We start from the raw sequence: 17596 nt of genomic DNA, 5'->3' as shown, positions 1-17596 counted from the left end.
AACCACGAAAATGTGTATAATAAGCTTCACTAAACAGCCTGAAAATTTAAATTGCTGATAATATTTCGGGATTATTTTTGATATTCGTATGATAATATATAAATTATTAATATTCCTAAAATGTATGTGAGATATATGTTAGTTGGATAACTCAATTTAATAATATGTTCAGCTAATCTTGGTTTAAACATTCAAATGACGGTGTTCTCTTTTTGTATGTAATTTACTTTTTTCATTCCCCCCACATTCTCAGTATTTGCCTCCGAGTTATATAGAATCAATTTGTCATTAACGCTAGCACATAAAGTAAACGGCTCCTCTATTGTGATCTGTAGTGATTCTTACTCGAGCCTCAGAGCTATTAAACATTTCCAAATTTATATATATAACTTTAATTAAAAAATTACATAAAAAAGTAAATTTTCTGTGGGTCCCCAGTCATGTAAGTATAACGGGATGCGAACTGGCTGACACAGCTGCCAAAGAAGCATGCACCCTATTTCCAGTGCCTGATTGTAACTTGGCGCTGTATGATTACCATAAATCGGTTCTAACCTAATGGCGCTGTTTTTGGTCCAAGGGACCTGAAACAAATAAAATGAAGACAGTGCCTGGTGATACTCAACCTCTACCACCAATTATCGAAAATCGCCGTGAACAATCCATAATAACCTGACTCTGGATCGGACATACAAGATTAACACACAAGCACTTCCTTGAAAGAAATCCTTCACCAACATGTTATAGTTGTAAATGTACCCTGACGATGGAGCATATCCTAGAACACTGTTCGCGGCTAGAATCATCAAGAACGTCTTTTGGCCTCCGGGGACGTCACTGCCAGAAAATTGGAATAATTTGTTTAAATTCCTAAAGGAGAACAACCTGTACCAAGAAATTAACTCTACTTTAAATGATGTTCTCTTAGGTGTACTAGTGTAAATAGATAATTTTAAAGATATTGAGCGCAAAATGAAAAAGTATTTTTTTAACGTTTTGAAACAGCCACCATTTTTTATCCTTTTATACCTGTACTTGGCAGACCCGTTATAAAAAATGGGGGTAAAATAATTTACTTTTTTTCCCCTCTTGGACTCTTGCGCTATAAGTGAAGATTTTTTGAAATATTAAGTTATGAAAACTTACATAAATTATCTCAGCTAATATTAATAAGAAAAATGACAAGAGTATAATTTATATACGGAATATTAAAAACTGTTTAACTATATGTGTAATGATTGTGAAATAAATTTTAGTAAGTGGATTTGCAACAGTAAACCGGAGGCGGACATAAGGGGAATACGTGAGAAGAATAATCTCGCGGGGGCACTTGGTTTTATTCGCATTTTTCCTCTAGTTCCTGCTTTATTACTGAATGACATCGCGGCTGTGAACTGTATTATGTTGAAAGTTGATGCAAATACAGGACATTAAGGTCACTACGAAAGGAAGCTGCATATCGTTTAAACTCGGAAAATATAAAAAGAATAATAAGTACATGAAACCAGTAAACTCAACTAACCAGCCATTATCATAAAGAAAATTAAATCTTTCCATTTAATATTTTAATTAAAGAATAGGCCGTTCATAATTTTTTATTAATTTTCTCTGTCAAGAATATTGGAATCCTGAAAAATCTATAGGAATCTGAAACTAAAGGTGACAGCTAGCTCTGTATAAACGGCTGCGAGACCTAGGTGAGACCTATAAGGCAGTATATTTGAACGGATAGTCCCCCGTATAATTACAGGAGCGATCAGAGTCTTAACATGTTAAGTAGAAGAGCTAACAGTGAACTGCTTGCAGAGACAGGTCAGTCAATATTTCATGAGATGAAGGCAAGTAAGCTAAAATAGACGTAACAATTAGCTCGTAGCAATCCATCAAGACGCCTACACAACGATGAATGCGAGTATAGTTATGAGGCCACGTGAGAGGCCGAAAACCAAATGGATAGACAGAATCAACTATCAGATAGGCAGGCAGGCGTAGAGAAGGCTGGTTCGGACGGCAAATGATGTACAAGGTCTGTAGAGCCAAAAACAAAAATCCTACAGAGGATGTATAGCCCTACTCTCCTTCAGAGCAAAAGTGAATCCAAAGAAGCAACGCCCACAGTACTTGTGTTTACGTTGGGGTTAATAGGAATGTCCACCATTGATATATAAAGCGATAACAAAGACAACAAGTAATTGGCTCGTACTCTTGCCCTACTCCGCTGCCACGCCCCTGAACCATTTTAAGACCCGTCTTTTTGGCGTCACTTTTCCTGCTAGCTTTCCCCCTCCATAATATTTCTTCCTCCAAACAGAGATTAAAATTTTTATCAATGTCTTCAGCAAACAGTTTTATATTCGAATCCATTGAAAGAGATTCCAAGAGAAAAAGGAAAGTTTACTTATCTTAGTTTACTTCTAGTTTAACTTGCAATTTTACTGGACTGTTAGGGATCTATATATTTCTTGAGCGATGGTAAAGATCTGCTCAGTAATAATTTTAACTGCTAAGAATCCCTATAAATTTTGAACTTATTGGAACAGTAACCAAATATGAACACCCAAATCACATCAATAATAGTGATATATTAAAAACAAAACACAGAATTAATGGTAAAGTTATCACCTATGTTATAACTAAAACCAATGGAATATAGAATAGGGAAATAATGATAAAGTAAATATCTATGATGACATAGAATAACAGTTATTTCTGGTTCTGTTAACATCAAATGAACAAGAGTAAGAGAATAAACAAATGTTATGCGCTTGTTTGTTTTTAATTTAGCTTTCTAAATAAACAGTGATCCCTTTAGCAAATATAAATTTTCTGAACAATTAACCGAATATGTTTGGCTGTTTTAGAGATATTATTTGAATTAAAAGATTTATCTTTCATAAGCAACTTTTTGAAGTAGATACTTACCAAAATAAGTATTTTTTAAAATGAAAATGTTGGTACAAATCAATTATTCTGTGTATGGGTGAAAATATTATTATTATTCTATTGGGTAATTTTATAATAATTGTGAGATGGCACCACTGCGTGGGCAACACTGGGGGAGCAATATATCGGGAGAAGGTTACTTGAGAGTTTTTGTTGTGAGCTGTGAAAGGTGTTTTTTAATATTATTTTATGTGTTTTAATGACTGGATGAATTTTTAGTTGTTATCGAGTTGTCAAAGACTCTTTATTTGATGTGAAGAAAAGCGGCTCAACATAGGCCAAATCTACCAGACGATTGAGGTGATTTTGTACATCAGTTCTCTATTTAGCAATATTTTATTAAAGTGAACTGTTTATTTGCTGTATCGTGAATCGATTTGTATTTGAAATTATTGTTCTAAGGAATTAAACTAAGTTGGATTGAGCTCCTTCATTGAGGAAACTCAAATATTTGTTTCCTTAAGGTATTGTTCACTATTATTTCTAATATTTTCTCATTTAAAACTATTAGCCCATTACAATAATAATAGTTTTATTATGATATTGTGCCACATAATTACAGAAAATGTTAATAGGGACCAAAGAGCGCATTTACACTTCACTAATAAATATATAAATTAAATGATTACAAAATAAGAAATCTAATACAAAAAATATTAAACTTAAACTAAAATAACATCTTAACAACTTTAAGTCCATCATTCCTATTTACATTCATCCTCAGGAACTCCGAACCGAGCCTGTCCCCCCACTTGTGAAGGAAAAAGCGAAAGATCCCAGCGCTTCATTCCCAACCACGTCAATGGTAAATGTTATTCTTTAACATGATTCTGAGGGTTATAGCTTTGTATAAGCGTTAACACTCAGAATCATACATGATGAATGAAAATCGGAAAATACAGATTTTTACAGTAATGAGATTTGACAATCGCAGAGGTTCATGCCAAATAAAAACAACTTTCTCTCATGGACTGAATTGATGAACACTTCATGTCATTTTAACATAGTTTTGAACCCTACCATCACCGATTTTCTTCATAATTTGCACAAATGTTGTGTAGGTAAAGCATTTGAAAGCAGTGAAATTCTATTGAGAAATGTTCATTTGTTTTGGACTTACTATGCTATGAAGTCCTCATAAATGGTCGAAAAAACAGAGAAGATTTGGCATTGATACTGCAGCTTCCCGAACTTAGCTAGAGACTTCCTAACGATATTTAACATGTCAACCTTACTACTCTTTTCCAGAAATGTGTTTTCAAATAAAAATAAATAATTTTCCTCAGTTTATTATCAAATCTTTTCTTACATCATATTTATCCATTTTTTTATTACTAATAAAAATATTCCCAAACCTCAACAAAGCCGCCAGAATACCCATCATCCTACTGTCCTATATCTATGTTACCTATTAAGGGCGAAATCATCGAATTCCTCTCGTATCCAATCCTTGAAATCCAAAATCCTTCGTATAATTCGTATAGCTCCTTTATTACTATAGCTTTGTTACAAATTAAGTCATCCATCAGGACCTCAATATTACATATGTTGCCGATTTGGCCCGAACCAGATACCAATCACTCTACGGTAAACTTCCCAACCCAATTGTTTTTAATCTGGCTTATCCTTCATTACCTAAGTATCCTCCTTGGCGTCAGAATGGAAGATGGCCTCGAGATCTTCTCCTCTAGAAATGTTATTGGAGTTCTATCGATGGGTAGATTCTCCATATGTTTGTATCATGTCATATTATCACTAATTAGTAGCAAATTTACTTGTTTTTTAATATTTTTATACAGTTGTAAATAACAATAAATAAATTATAATAATAAATCAAAATATGAGTTGGTTACTTTTTTAATATAAGCCAAATTAAGGTAGTTTACAGGAATATTTTTTAAAAAATTATTATTTATGGCCTGTTAAACCATTTAAATAAGGATAAAACCTATCTGTTATCAAAGAACACCTAATTATTAACTGGGTTAGTGCTGTTTTTGAGACAATAGAAAAAATGTGAAAAATCGATTCTAAAATGTGGCACTTATGATTAGTCGATATTAACTAAAAGGTTCACAGAGCTAACAAAATTGATTACAAGCCCTTCCCGTAATGAGAACGGAACAATTATTGGCCCAACACGTTCGGCTATGAAAATATAATATTAGGTAAAATATTAATTTTCTTTTTATCTCGCATCTGTTTCAGAATTTTAAATTAAAGTTCTAATTACAAAATAGTCTGGATTAGCAAAGTAAATGTAGACCGTAATTTTCACGGATAAGCAAATTCTCTGATAAAGTGGATGAATAGTAATTGAAGGTCACGAAAATAGAATGAGAAAACAAATTGAAATTACAAAAACAATGGTATAAATAGTATATTGAAAAAAAGTTAGTCAAGGTGGTGGTAAATAAAGGTACAAAATAGTAGAAAAAAATATTTAATCTTTACCAACGTTTCGTCCCAGTTTGTAGAGTTTCGTCAGGGCAAACTGAAAACAAGATATAAACATTGTAAGAAGCGATAAAAAATAGAATAATGTATAAAGAAAGTAAGAAATTATACCAAAATATTTATGATAAAGTTAGGCAGGGAGAGGGTGGGTGGTATGGATGCCCTACGAGTTACTTCAGAAAGGGTTAGATTGGATATAATATATATAAAACTAAACTGACATCATCGACAAATATCTTGTTATATTTTTATTCAATACCAGATTGGCCTGGTGGGCCTTACATGGTTGATATAACAGATATATTTTTTTATTTTACAGTTGATTATGGGGGGAGGTAGTCTCGTACAAAAGACATCCCTAACTAGATACGATATTTTAGATATAATAAAACAAATATACGATAAAACAAATAGATTAAAATAATAATCATAATAACAGAGAAATGTGAAAAAAATAACAAGATTCGTAGACTTAACCAAATAAACAATTGCTCTCTAATGGAGGGAAAAACCAGTTAATTTGTAAAAGGATAAAGAGAAAATAAATAAAATAGAAGTTATGTCAATAATAGAATTGATAACTACAGGATTTATAATAGGATGTCTTGGATGGGGGCGGTATAGTCTAGAAAATAAATAGATAAAAATAATAATTCTTAATAAGAGAGAAAATTAAATTTAATAACAAAAATAACGACATTCATAGGACGAGGAAAAATAAATAAAATAGAAGTAATGTCAGTAATAGAATAATAGAGCATCTACTGCCATTTTCAGGACTTTATTGTGAAAAGATTGTAATTTTTTCCTTTACAGCAACAACAGTAGTTTCTGGTTTTAATTGGGATTTTTTGTTTATATGGCATTGCTAACCTTGCGTAGGTTTATTCCGGCGATCTAGGTTAATTCCCTGGTATCATACTATTTTACTGGCAGGATTCCATTTCATATTTATACCTTTGAGGGTTAGTTCCGGTGGGTCTGAGAATAAAAAGTTTTGAAGTACATTTTTCAGTGTTGAAACTTATCATCCTTTTAGTGAAGTATTGTTCTAGATCATTAAGGTAACTTTGCAAAGTACTTCTTGCCATTGTTATAGCACCATGTTGAGAGAATATTGCTGTATCTTCTGCGGAAATAGCTTTGAAGGTATGTGTGGACAATATCTTGTTGTAATATTAATTGTTTAAAGTTTATAATAATTGTCATTTTACTTATATAAATCCATATTTAAAAAAAAATCTAACACTTTCTTACGGAAGAATTGGGGCATCCATATCTGCTATCCTCTCCCTGTCAAACTTGAAACGCCTCCTGCCTGCATCGGGATCAGCTATATCTTTTCCTTTTATATTATTATTCTTATTGCTTCCTTCCTACTTGTTACCTTACCCTGATATTGCTAAATTTACTTCACGTTTCTGTTTACCATTTACACCTACCTTTTTACCTTACTTTGTTACTATTTCTAATAAGTTGTTACTATTTCTTCTAAGTATTACTTTATGGCTGTATTTATTATTACATAGTTTCTATGCATCTATTTTTATATTTCCTTAAGTTAAATTGTCTCTTTTTTCATATATATAAGGTTGAACAACCTTTACCTTTGAACAGCCTTGATAAAGCCCTGCAAAGTGGGGTGAAACGTCGGGAAAAAAATAGTTGTAAACTTTATTTGTTTGACCGCAACCCTGACCATCTTCATATATATAAATTTTTACGGTCAACTATATATATTTTGTTTGTTATAATTTCTTACTTCCATTGTATATTTATTTTAATTTTTTGTCACTTTGTACAATATTAAAAAGTAAAATAAGTAAAATGTCTTAGAAAAATACCTCCTCCTTAATCGCTATTCTTAAATTGCTAACTGCAGCAATGCATTTTCTTGATGACAGTAAATCCATCAGAGTGCTGGATCCGAGTATTATGTTGTATGATATTTTGATACATTTGAGGCGTTGTGAAACACACATCAGAAGAATATTTGCACCTAGATCCTTAGAGAGAGTCACACATCCTCATGAAAGAAGAGAACTATAAACAAAAAAGAGTCTTTGGGTACTTTTTTTTTGTTTACCTTATATTTCTTCTCGGTTTGTCTTACATAGGTATTATATTACAGTTTGATTTACTCTTCAGAATTGACATTGGTCGGAAATCGTCTCGTGCAAAAGACACCCCTAACAATGTTATAATTATATATAATTCACGATCATTAGATTAACATGTTAAAGTGCATTAAATGGAGAATTATGTCCTTCTTTTAGCATTTCAAAACTCTATAATAATTAACATGGTTGAGAGTTTGTTAACACATCGGTTAAATGGAAATGGCGTCACGCGACAGACCAGCTGATCAGCTCCACATTATTTTGTCTCTTGTCGTTTTGATAGGTTAATTGCTTCTAGTTAGTAGTTTGATGAAGTTGTCTGAGACTGCATTATCGCGTAAACATTACAAAACAATTCTCCAAGAAAATAGGAGCTCATCTGCATTTAAACATGACATGCACTGTAAATTAGGTTCTTCAAAAACCTATACTTATAAATTTCAGCATATTAAAACTTACTATATTTAACACAATTTCATGAATAACCGTAATAAAGTTAAGTTATTTTTTATAAATAAAAATAATAATAATTATGTAAGTTCGGGCCGTCCGTAGTTGGTCAGGCACAGTTTTGCCAATTTGAGATCTGCTGGCGGTGGCGGTTCGTTGGCCTGGGTTAAAAGTCAATGGACTTTTTTCATTGATTGGCGGTCCCACAGATTGAAAAACTTGAACCCCATCCATGATTATGCAGTATAGTACTTCAATGGGAGTCTTGGCCAAAAAAAGAAATTATGTAAGTGAAAAATTGAATCAAAAAATAAATTAAATGATTACATACAAAACAACTTATATTTATAGAATAATTAAAATAAATATAATTTAGGATAATATAATGATTATATTATATAATGAAAACATAAGTTCTTATGAAAATGATGATAATATAAAATAGATAAATATAAAGTTTACAGTAGAAGTGTGTACGCAGGATCGAAGCTAGGAGGGTAAGCCTTAGTCAATCAGGTGATGACATTTCAGCACGGAAAAGGAGAATAGAACCAACATGTTAAGAACAATATATATAATTTCTCAGCGGTTTATTCGTTATCACAATTAATATTTGCTTGAAAAAAAAAATATTTTATTAAATTAATTTTTTTTTCACTCCTGGGAGGGGTGAGCTTCCCCTCCTGCCCCCCTCTGTGTACGCCCATAACTATACCTCTAACTGTTAGTAACTGGAAAAGTAATTTTTTAAACGTTTTATTTATTAAATCTATAGATTCTAGTTGTAGTTACAAAAGAGTATCTACTGTAATTCTGTGGACCTTGAGCCTTTGGGTTCAGATCGAAAATAACAAGGGTACTCAAACATATCATCATTGTCTCTAGAAGAAGAAGAAGATGTCTATAAACAGATAAATAGATGAGGTTAAAATAAGGATACCTTCCTATACTCCATTGACTATTCTGTCAGCTCAGGTCAAAGCCCTGATATATATTTTCATTATTATGCATTATATATTTTTAATTACATTTTAAATAGTCTGCGGCTATCATTTAAAAAATAATAGCCTTAATAATAACAGTCCCAAGCCTATTACTCACCTAACTCAAGTACCAAGCAGCATCTAATCACAATTTCCATCGGTGTAATTTAGCATTGTCTCATTGCTCATGAGGATCTGTAGCAGACGACAAGAATGGTCTCGGCACTTGGTTTGTCCCAATCATAAAATGGAAATTATTGCCTTGATTCAGCAATGAATATTCATACAATCAATATCACCCATTCATTTCTAGTCATTGGCTTCGATCCGACACGATATTCTATTCACAAGTTATATAGATACTGTTTCCGTTCCAGTCTACAGTTTGAAATGTTTCCACTTTTCGACATCAGAAAAATAAAGCATAAGTTACAATCTACAGTAACTAACTTATTTTTTTAATTTTTATTTATGACTTAGGAGTTTTATTTAAAACAAAAAAGAAAATAGATAAATTCAAAATCACTATAATTTATAAGTGTTAATTTATTAAGCGTTTACCTCTTTATATTGACTACAAAAAATGTTCAGTTACTTTATATATATATATATTTTTTATAATTTATAATTAAAATTCTAACATTTCTAATTCAAACTTATGAAAAACCTTGCCAGATGAGTGCGGAGATGTTCTTGAAGTACGCAAAGCCTTGCCAGAGGCTTACGATGTGCTGAAGATAGAGCCACTGCACTATCAACAATCCAGGCAATGTTTTGTTATCAGAGACTGTCTCTCTTTCACGCCAAATAGGTCACACCGATTTTCTCACAATCACACGTGTTTAAAAAAACAAAATGTCTTATATCATTAAAATAAATCGATTTGCAAGTCGATTTTACAAATTAATTAAACAAATAAAGTATTACCCTTTTTATCCTTTAATGCTGCTTCAACAAATATCTTCAACAAGAATAGTTCTCCCCTATAACACCGGAGCACTCCTTTTTCTCAAAGATAGAGTTCTCTCATATGTTACTCCATTCCAATATACATGAATATTCCCAGAAGTTATTTGTTCGTCAGTTGAGTGTCTCTGGGAATCCATTGTCTAACAGAATAGTTCTACACTCGTTTTAGCAGTATTGAAAAAGAAATTACTATGAACAACTTCATTATTGTTGTTTACTTTATAATACTTATTATAATCAATTAAATAGTACAAATATATAATAACATCTTTTAATCAAAATGCAATTTCGAATTAAATTAAAAGCAAGGCTGACCTGAGTGTGTGGAAAGGATATAAATAGTTTGTTTATATGGTAGTGATAGTGTGAATAAATTGATAAATAAAAGTTTTGAAAATTAATGAATTTTTTTAATAATAGGTAACTAAACAAAAGCTTAGGTAAGCTTATTAATAATAAATATGACTCTCTAATAATTTACTTTTTAATAGGGCCTGTTTGACTTATAATTAATGACCTGGGCAGAATAGCCTGCAAAACAATTTTTAAATTTTTATGTGAGGTGAGAATTTATATTGAAGGTATGTAATATTTTTTAGTGATAATGTTGTTATAAATGTTACAAATGAATATATAATATAAGCTGTTAAATATTTAGATTGTCCTTGAGGATGGCCGAAATGGACAAAACGTTGGACTATTGATGAAATAAAAGTGTTGAGACTATACAAGGATACATTTGATTTATTTAATAAAAACCGTTTCTTTATACTAGTTTCGATATAAAGCGTGAGGTGCAGATTAATGCTCAATTAATCAGAAATTAGTCAACTTAAAAATAGTATGTTCTTAGGTTTTAATATTCTAGTTTATTAAAATGTTACAGTTTAAAACTGGTTTCAAAAAGTTTTTTGAATGATTAAAAATTGTAAAATATAATACATTGTAAATAACCCTGCCATGAGAAATTATTTAAACTCGAGTTTCAGGGAAAGAAATTTGAGCTGGCTCGTTTATGAAACAGGGAAAAATTGCTATATTTTATTTCGATAATAAATTACGGTTGATTTTTTTTGTAAACCTGCTTCTAACGGAGATTCACTATTTAATTATGAAGTAGATGTCAATTAATTACTGACTTGAGGAATTAGATGAACTCTAGTTTTTTTTTTTAATTTATATGTAAATAAGTGTTATATATAAGTAAAAAAATATAGTTAAAGGTGCGGGAAGTTGAAAACACACAGTTAGAAAACATAATTATTAAGCGTCGACGTTTTGGTCCAAGTTGTATGTCTTCATCAGAACTAAGAAGTAAAAAATATTTCATTTCCTTCTTCCTTGAATACAATTTTTCCTATGTAATATAACTAAATTACATTCTTTGTATAGTTTTTCCTATTCGAAATTAGAAAACGCAGGAAAAGTTTTATATAAAATGTATGGATACTATAATAAGAAATACATTGATATATGGTATCAATTTTTATGTAAAGCGGTCCTACGAGCAATCTTAACTTATGCCTGTCCCATATGGAGCTTTACTAGTTCGAACAACATAAAAAAGTACAAGTATTAAAAAAAAATGCCTTAGTATTATTATTAACTATCCATATTACACCAGGATACCTAAAATGCACAATGAATTAAATTTAGGCACCGTACAGGATTACATGATTACAGGATGACACATTAAGCCTTCTAATCACGGAAATAGTAAATTACTCTAAAAACAACCCGTAGATATAAACACAAGAGAACCAAATGTATATTAATGTACATATAAATGAACGATCGGTCGAGCGTGATTTTGACCAAATCACCTCCTTTCGTAACAGTTGGTCTGGTAAGAGTACTTCCTAACAAAGTACTGGACCTTTAACCCTTCATGGGTTGTAGCGGTACAAATGTTAATGTTTTTTGTGTTCATAAATGAATGACACGTATTTCATGTTACTCAATGATATGTATTTTATTCTATTCATTATTACGTATTTTATTGTAATTTAAAAATTTTTCCCCCTCTTTCCTTATTTTACCGAATTGTAAAATAGAGCAATTATGTAAAATATATCAAGAAAATTGTATTCTATAAGAGGGTATCCCAAAACAACATAGTAAAAAAAAATATTTTTTGTTCGATCAATGTAGATGGAAAAAAAAATAATACTGTTTTTTGATTGATATTTACTTCCACTACAATTTTTATGTATTTTACAGGAGCTCACACAATCGGACTGAACTTTCAGGATTGTTGAGCTATTTTAATCTCCTACACTCCTATTAAAATATAACAATTTTCCTACTAGAATTGACCAGTGTTGCCCTCCTAGTACTTCTATCTCACCTCGCGTCACGAAATCATTTTACTCCCATGTAATTATTTTTTCTTAAGTTGTAGAACTTCGGTCAAGAAATTTTACTTTAAAAAAATTCGGTTTTCTGTTTGTTATATACATTTCCTTGGCCATAACCATTCTATAGTTTCTCTGTGCATTCACGTTGCTCAAATGTCTATTATGGCTCTCTCCCCTCAGTTTGAAACGTGATGCTGTATTTTAATTAAAAGGTTTTGAGCTATCCCTCACTTCCAACGAATCCTTCCATCCTCAGGGAGATTGAGCAAAAAATCTGTCTTTTTCTTTAACGCGAAACCACTCACCGAGATTTTTTGAACTTTAAACTAAATTGAATAATTCAATTACCAAGAACTCCTCTCTATGACATGACCTTTTACCACCCAGTTTCGGTGACGCGATCTTTATTATCTAAAGCTTTCGGCGAGGCAGTCTGTAAAATAGCGAACTATTTTTCGAAATATTTTCAAAATTTCTCATGAACAATAACGAGCTTTTTTTTTCATTAACCGAAACATACTTGTTCTTCCTACAGCTTATTTTAATTTCACATATTCAAAAAATAGGGTTTGAATTTATTAACAATTTAAAAAACACACGGAAAACTTATTATCTCATTCGGAGTTCATGAAATACGACAGGTGCGTACATTTTCAAAGCAATTACAGAAGTGTTGGCTAAAACAAATTATAAAGTGTTGACAAGCAAGATGTCCTTCACAACTTCAAGTTACCGAGGGGACCAAGATATTATTTTTTTTTTTTTATTTATCGAGTACTTTTCAAGGGAGAAGAGCAGATAGGTAACAACTTTATTTGTTGTACAAGAATATTTCTTGTACAAATTTACAGCAAATAATCACGAATCTTTATACAATACTTTAAGAGTTTGGCACACTTAGTAAAATATTGAAGAATCAAGTAATATTAAACAAATAAGGAATAACATAAAAATAATAATAATTGCTAATAACAATAATAATAAAAAAATTGCTACTAATTTATAATTTACAAAGATTGATATAAACACCGGCATTTATAATAATATATATATATATAGTTTAGTTCATCTAAATTGTCAATGTCAAGAATTGTCTGTAGGTTTCGCTGGTTACAAGTGCGCGCTATATACTGTCTTATATATTTTTCTCTATATTTATTAAATTTTACAAATTCATAACTATTTATGTTGTAAAAGAAGGTAGTCAGGGTGCGGTCCAAAGTACTCAAATAGTAATTAAACCATTTATTGTGACTTTTCGTCCCACTTTGCAGGTCTTCGTCAGGGATAAAAAAAAATATACAAACTACTAAAATAATGTAAAAAAGTAAGAGAATGGATAACATTAAGTAAATTTAAACTAAGGTATGGCAAAAATTATTTAAAATATGTGAAAGTTTATATAAAAATTATCATAATAAATTAACAAAAATAAAAATAAGATTAACAGTAAAGGTATAAATAGAGAGCAACAGCAATAAAATATTAGACGGTTAGTAAAAACTGAAATAAAAATTACAAAAAAGAGAAATATGAAAATACAGTACACACTAAAAGACCGAAAATAAGAATTAAAAAAAAAAAAATTACTTTGCACATTTTTATATAAAATTTGACATATTTCAAATCATTCTTAGTATAAACCTTAGTTTACTTTTATTTTATGTTATCTATTATGTTACTTTGTTACATTATTTTAGTCGTTTGTATCTTTTTTAGCCATGATGAAGCACTGCAAATTTGGGCGAAAAGTTGCCTCATAATAAATAGTTAAATTAGTGTTTGAGTTCTTTTTACCACATCCTGACTATCTTCTTCTAACATATTAAACACGTTCAATCGACGATCTTCCAATTTGTAAAATATTTTTATAAATGTGTAATGACCTATTGCTTTTGTTCTTGAAATGCTGGTTCGGTAAGTGAAAATTGGTGAGGTCATGGAGTGTTCGTCATCGAAAAGTGAACTGGAAGATCTATAACCCTCTCTTATGCTTTTGGGACGAAATGAAAATTTTTCCAATTTTTATTTTATTAATTTTTTTTCGACCAAAACTCCCATTGGAGTCCTATATTAGGGGTCTTCATGATCTTTAGTTTAACATGTTTAAGCGAGTTAAACGGAAAAACTTACGTTAAATGGAGAAATATTTCCTTCTTTTACCATGTTAAAACGATATAATATATAACATGGTTGAAAGTCTTTTACTAGGATGTTAAATGGAGAAAGGCGTCACGCAATGGAACAGCTGAGTTCGTCACCATTTTGTTTGTTGTTGTATTAGGTTTCTTGCTCGTATTTTGTGGTTTGATTGTGTTAGTATTGTTTTGGATGTTTTTAAAACTAATAAAGCAATCGATGACAATAATAATAATGTAATGACAGTTGTCAATTAGCTCATCTTGATTCTGTTTCTCACAAGTTAGAAGATCAACAAGACCCCTATAAATATTCAAATATGGTTCATTATTTGAGGGAAAGGATAAATCCTTAGAAATCATGGATGACAGTGATGACAACTGAAAATATTATTTATAATTTTTTTTTTTTAAATATGGAAGGAAGTTAAGTGTATGTAACCAGGAATATTCATGTCCGATTACTCTTTCCAGCATAGTTTTGGGGTGAAATTATTTCTTTTAATTTAACTATATTATTTTTAATAGAATTTACTTCCTATAGTACTTTAGAGATTATTTCATCACTTTTCTCGTGGATGATAGTAATGTCAACTTAAAATGTCATTTTTATTGTTATGGAGATATCAAAGTCGTGTATAGCGTAATCTAAGAATCCTCAAGTTTTCTCATTACGTCTTTCCAGAGACGTTTAGGGGTATAAATCATATTAGCTGAAACTATCTTAGCTCCCGTGTTGGTGTCAATGTTAGTTTAGTTCACGACAAAGTCAAGAAGGAAAATCTTCCTTAGAATTAATCTAGATCTGGTTATAATAGAATGAAGTTGTCATAAGTAACTTCCGTTACCATAAAGAATACCGTTTTTTTTTTTTATCAGAAATTCAGTTTTCTTATTAAATAACAAAATTTATTATGTATTCACCACTATCATCTTTCCGGCGGTTTATCAATTTCTTCTTTGTAAAATTTGGTTGGTTTGGTCTGAATGAAGTATTCGACTGCCTGCCTGACTTGCTGTTGCAGAATAGAAGGTTTTTCCATTCAAAAATCATCCATTTCAGAGGTTAAATAAAAAAAGTTTAACGTAACGTGTATCATACATAACATTTGACATTTTTTTTTTCAGAATCCCTTGATCTGAAACAAAACAAAGAAATAAGAACTCATACATATAAATGTACAACCTTCCGATATAGCTATCCGTACTGTAGCGAGAGCTACATTTTAAGCAGTTTATGTAGTAGTGTGATGGCCTGCACTGAATTTTCATCGGGTAGATCTAAACTGTTGGGGCACACTTGAGCATTGTCTATGCCCTATAACTAAAATATTTTTTTATTAAATTTATTTATTGCTATTTACAATTATATACAACTAGTAAATTTGCTATTAGATATAAAATGACATGATACAAACATATGGAGAATCTACCCATTGATACAACTCCAATAACGTTACAAGAGAAGATCTCAAGGCCATCTTCTTTTCAGATGCCTAGGGTGATTACCAGGTATTGAAGGAGAAGCCAGGTTAGAAACAAGTGGGTTTGTATAGCTGCTGAGAAGTGTATCTTACAAGGATTGGTATCTGATTCTGGCGAAATCGGCAACATATGGAACACTGAGGTCCTGGTGGATGACTTGATTTTACGAAACATTTTGAACTGTAAAGATCAGATACGAGAGGAATTCGATGGTTTAGAGGAGCCCCAAAGCTCAACTACGTATCCCCAGATAGGCCTTATTAAATTTATGTAGATTAGTCTTTTGTGAGGGATTGGAAGTTTAGACCGTTTGTCTAGTAAGTGCTGTAATAGCCGGAATCGACGTGCAGTTTCCTACCTTTTCAGTGTTGCATAACTAAAAATTGGAGATGGTGTGACTGTCCCGAACAGCGGGTTGATGTTACTTTTCATGGAGTCGAAGAACTTGACGTGCTTCCGTTTTATGAACTCGGCTGTTCAAAGAACTCGAGAAGTTGTTTAGGTTTCATCTTCTTCAATGACGTAGACCTCACCATCTTCCGCAGCACTTTGTCCTGTAATAGTTGAAGATAGCGTTGCGTCCCGAAGAGGAGTGAAGAGCGGCGGTTCGTAAAAAAGAGTATTCGGTCCATTCCCCCCTTCCTGCAAGGTGGCAGGGCAGGAAGGGCCCAGAAAACTCTATTAACCTCACCCTACCTTATAACGGTGAAAATAGTAACTCCTTTCTTCTCTTGCACCCCCTCTCCCTCCACTCCTATTTTCTCGATTTCTTCTAACTTATATTATCATTATATCAAACTTACTACCTTTCGTCTTTAATTAATATTTGTTGTTGTTTGTTCTTCCATAGTTTAATAATTACGCGGAGACCCCTCACGTCTAAATATTTTAGCAGATTTCACAGAATAGACGCATCAAACCTCAGCTAAGTATTTTCTGATTTATGTAACAGATACGTGATGTAATTTAATAATTCATCTTTTATTTTCTGTTTTAGAGATATCGGGAAAAAAAAATTTATAAATTTTTATTTTTAATCGTAACGATAGTAGCAGGTGATAGTAGTAGGTGATAGTATCAGGTGACAGTAGCAGACGATAGTAGTAGGTGATAGTAGCTGGTGATAGTAGCAGACAATAGTAGTAGGTGATAGTAGCAGGAGATAGAAGCACACGATAGTAGTAGGTGATGGTAGCAGGTGATAGTAGCAGGTGATAGTAACAGGTTATAGTAGTAGGTGATAGTAGCAAGTGATAGTAGCAGGTGATAGTAGTATGTGATAGTAGTAGGTGATATTAGTAGGTGATAGTAGCAGGTGATGGTAGCACGTGATAGTAGCAGGTGATAGTAACAGGTGATAGTAGTGGGTGATAGTAACAGGTGATAGTAGAAGTTGATAGTAGTAGGTAATAGTAGTAGGTGATAGTAGTAGGTGATAATAACAGGTGATAGAAGCACACGATAGTAGTAGGTGGTAGTAGCAGGTGATAGTAGTAAGTAATAGGAGTAGGTAATAGTAGCAGGTGATAGAAGCACACGATAGTAGTAGGATATGGTAACAGGTGATAGAAGCACATGATAGTAGTAGGTGATGGTAGCAGGTGATAGTAGTAGGTGATAGTAGCAGGTGATAGTAACAGATGATAGTAGTAGGTGATAATAGTAGGTGATAGTAGTAGGTAATAGTAGTAGGT

The 17596-nt window shown here is 31.7% G+C and overlaps 1 protein-coding gene across 1 annotated transcript in view; it reads left to right on the top strand.

The window, feature by feature from the left end:
* The window catches only part of LOC106689996 (trypsin-1), a gene marked incomplete in the record, with an annotated part of 91327 nt that overhangs the window by 52183 nt on the left and 21548 nt on the right, over positions 1 to 17596 (top strand).

Source organism: Halyomorpha halys, unplaced genomic scaffold (genome assembly GCF_000696795.3).
Source record: "Halyomorpha halys isolate HHAL.00 unplaced genomic scaffold, Hhal_1.1 Scaffold1541.1, whole genome shotgun sequence".
Taxonomy (NCBI): Eukaryota; Metazoa; Arthropoda; class Insecta; order Hemiptera; family Pentatomidae; genus Halyomorpha; species Halyomorpha halys.
The sequence above is the reverse complement of the archived record's forward strand: the minus strand, read 5'-3'. Positions and strand labels throughout refer to the sequence as shown.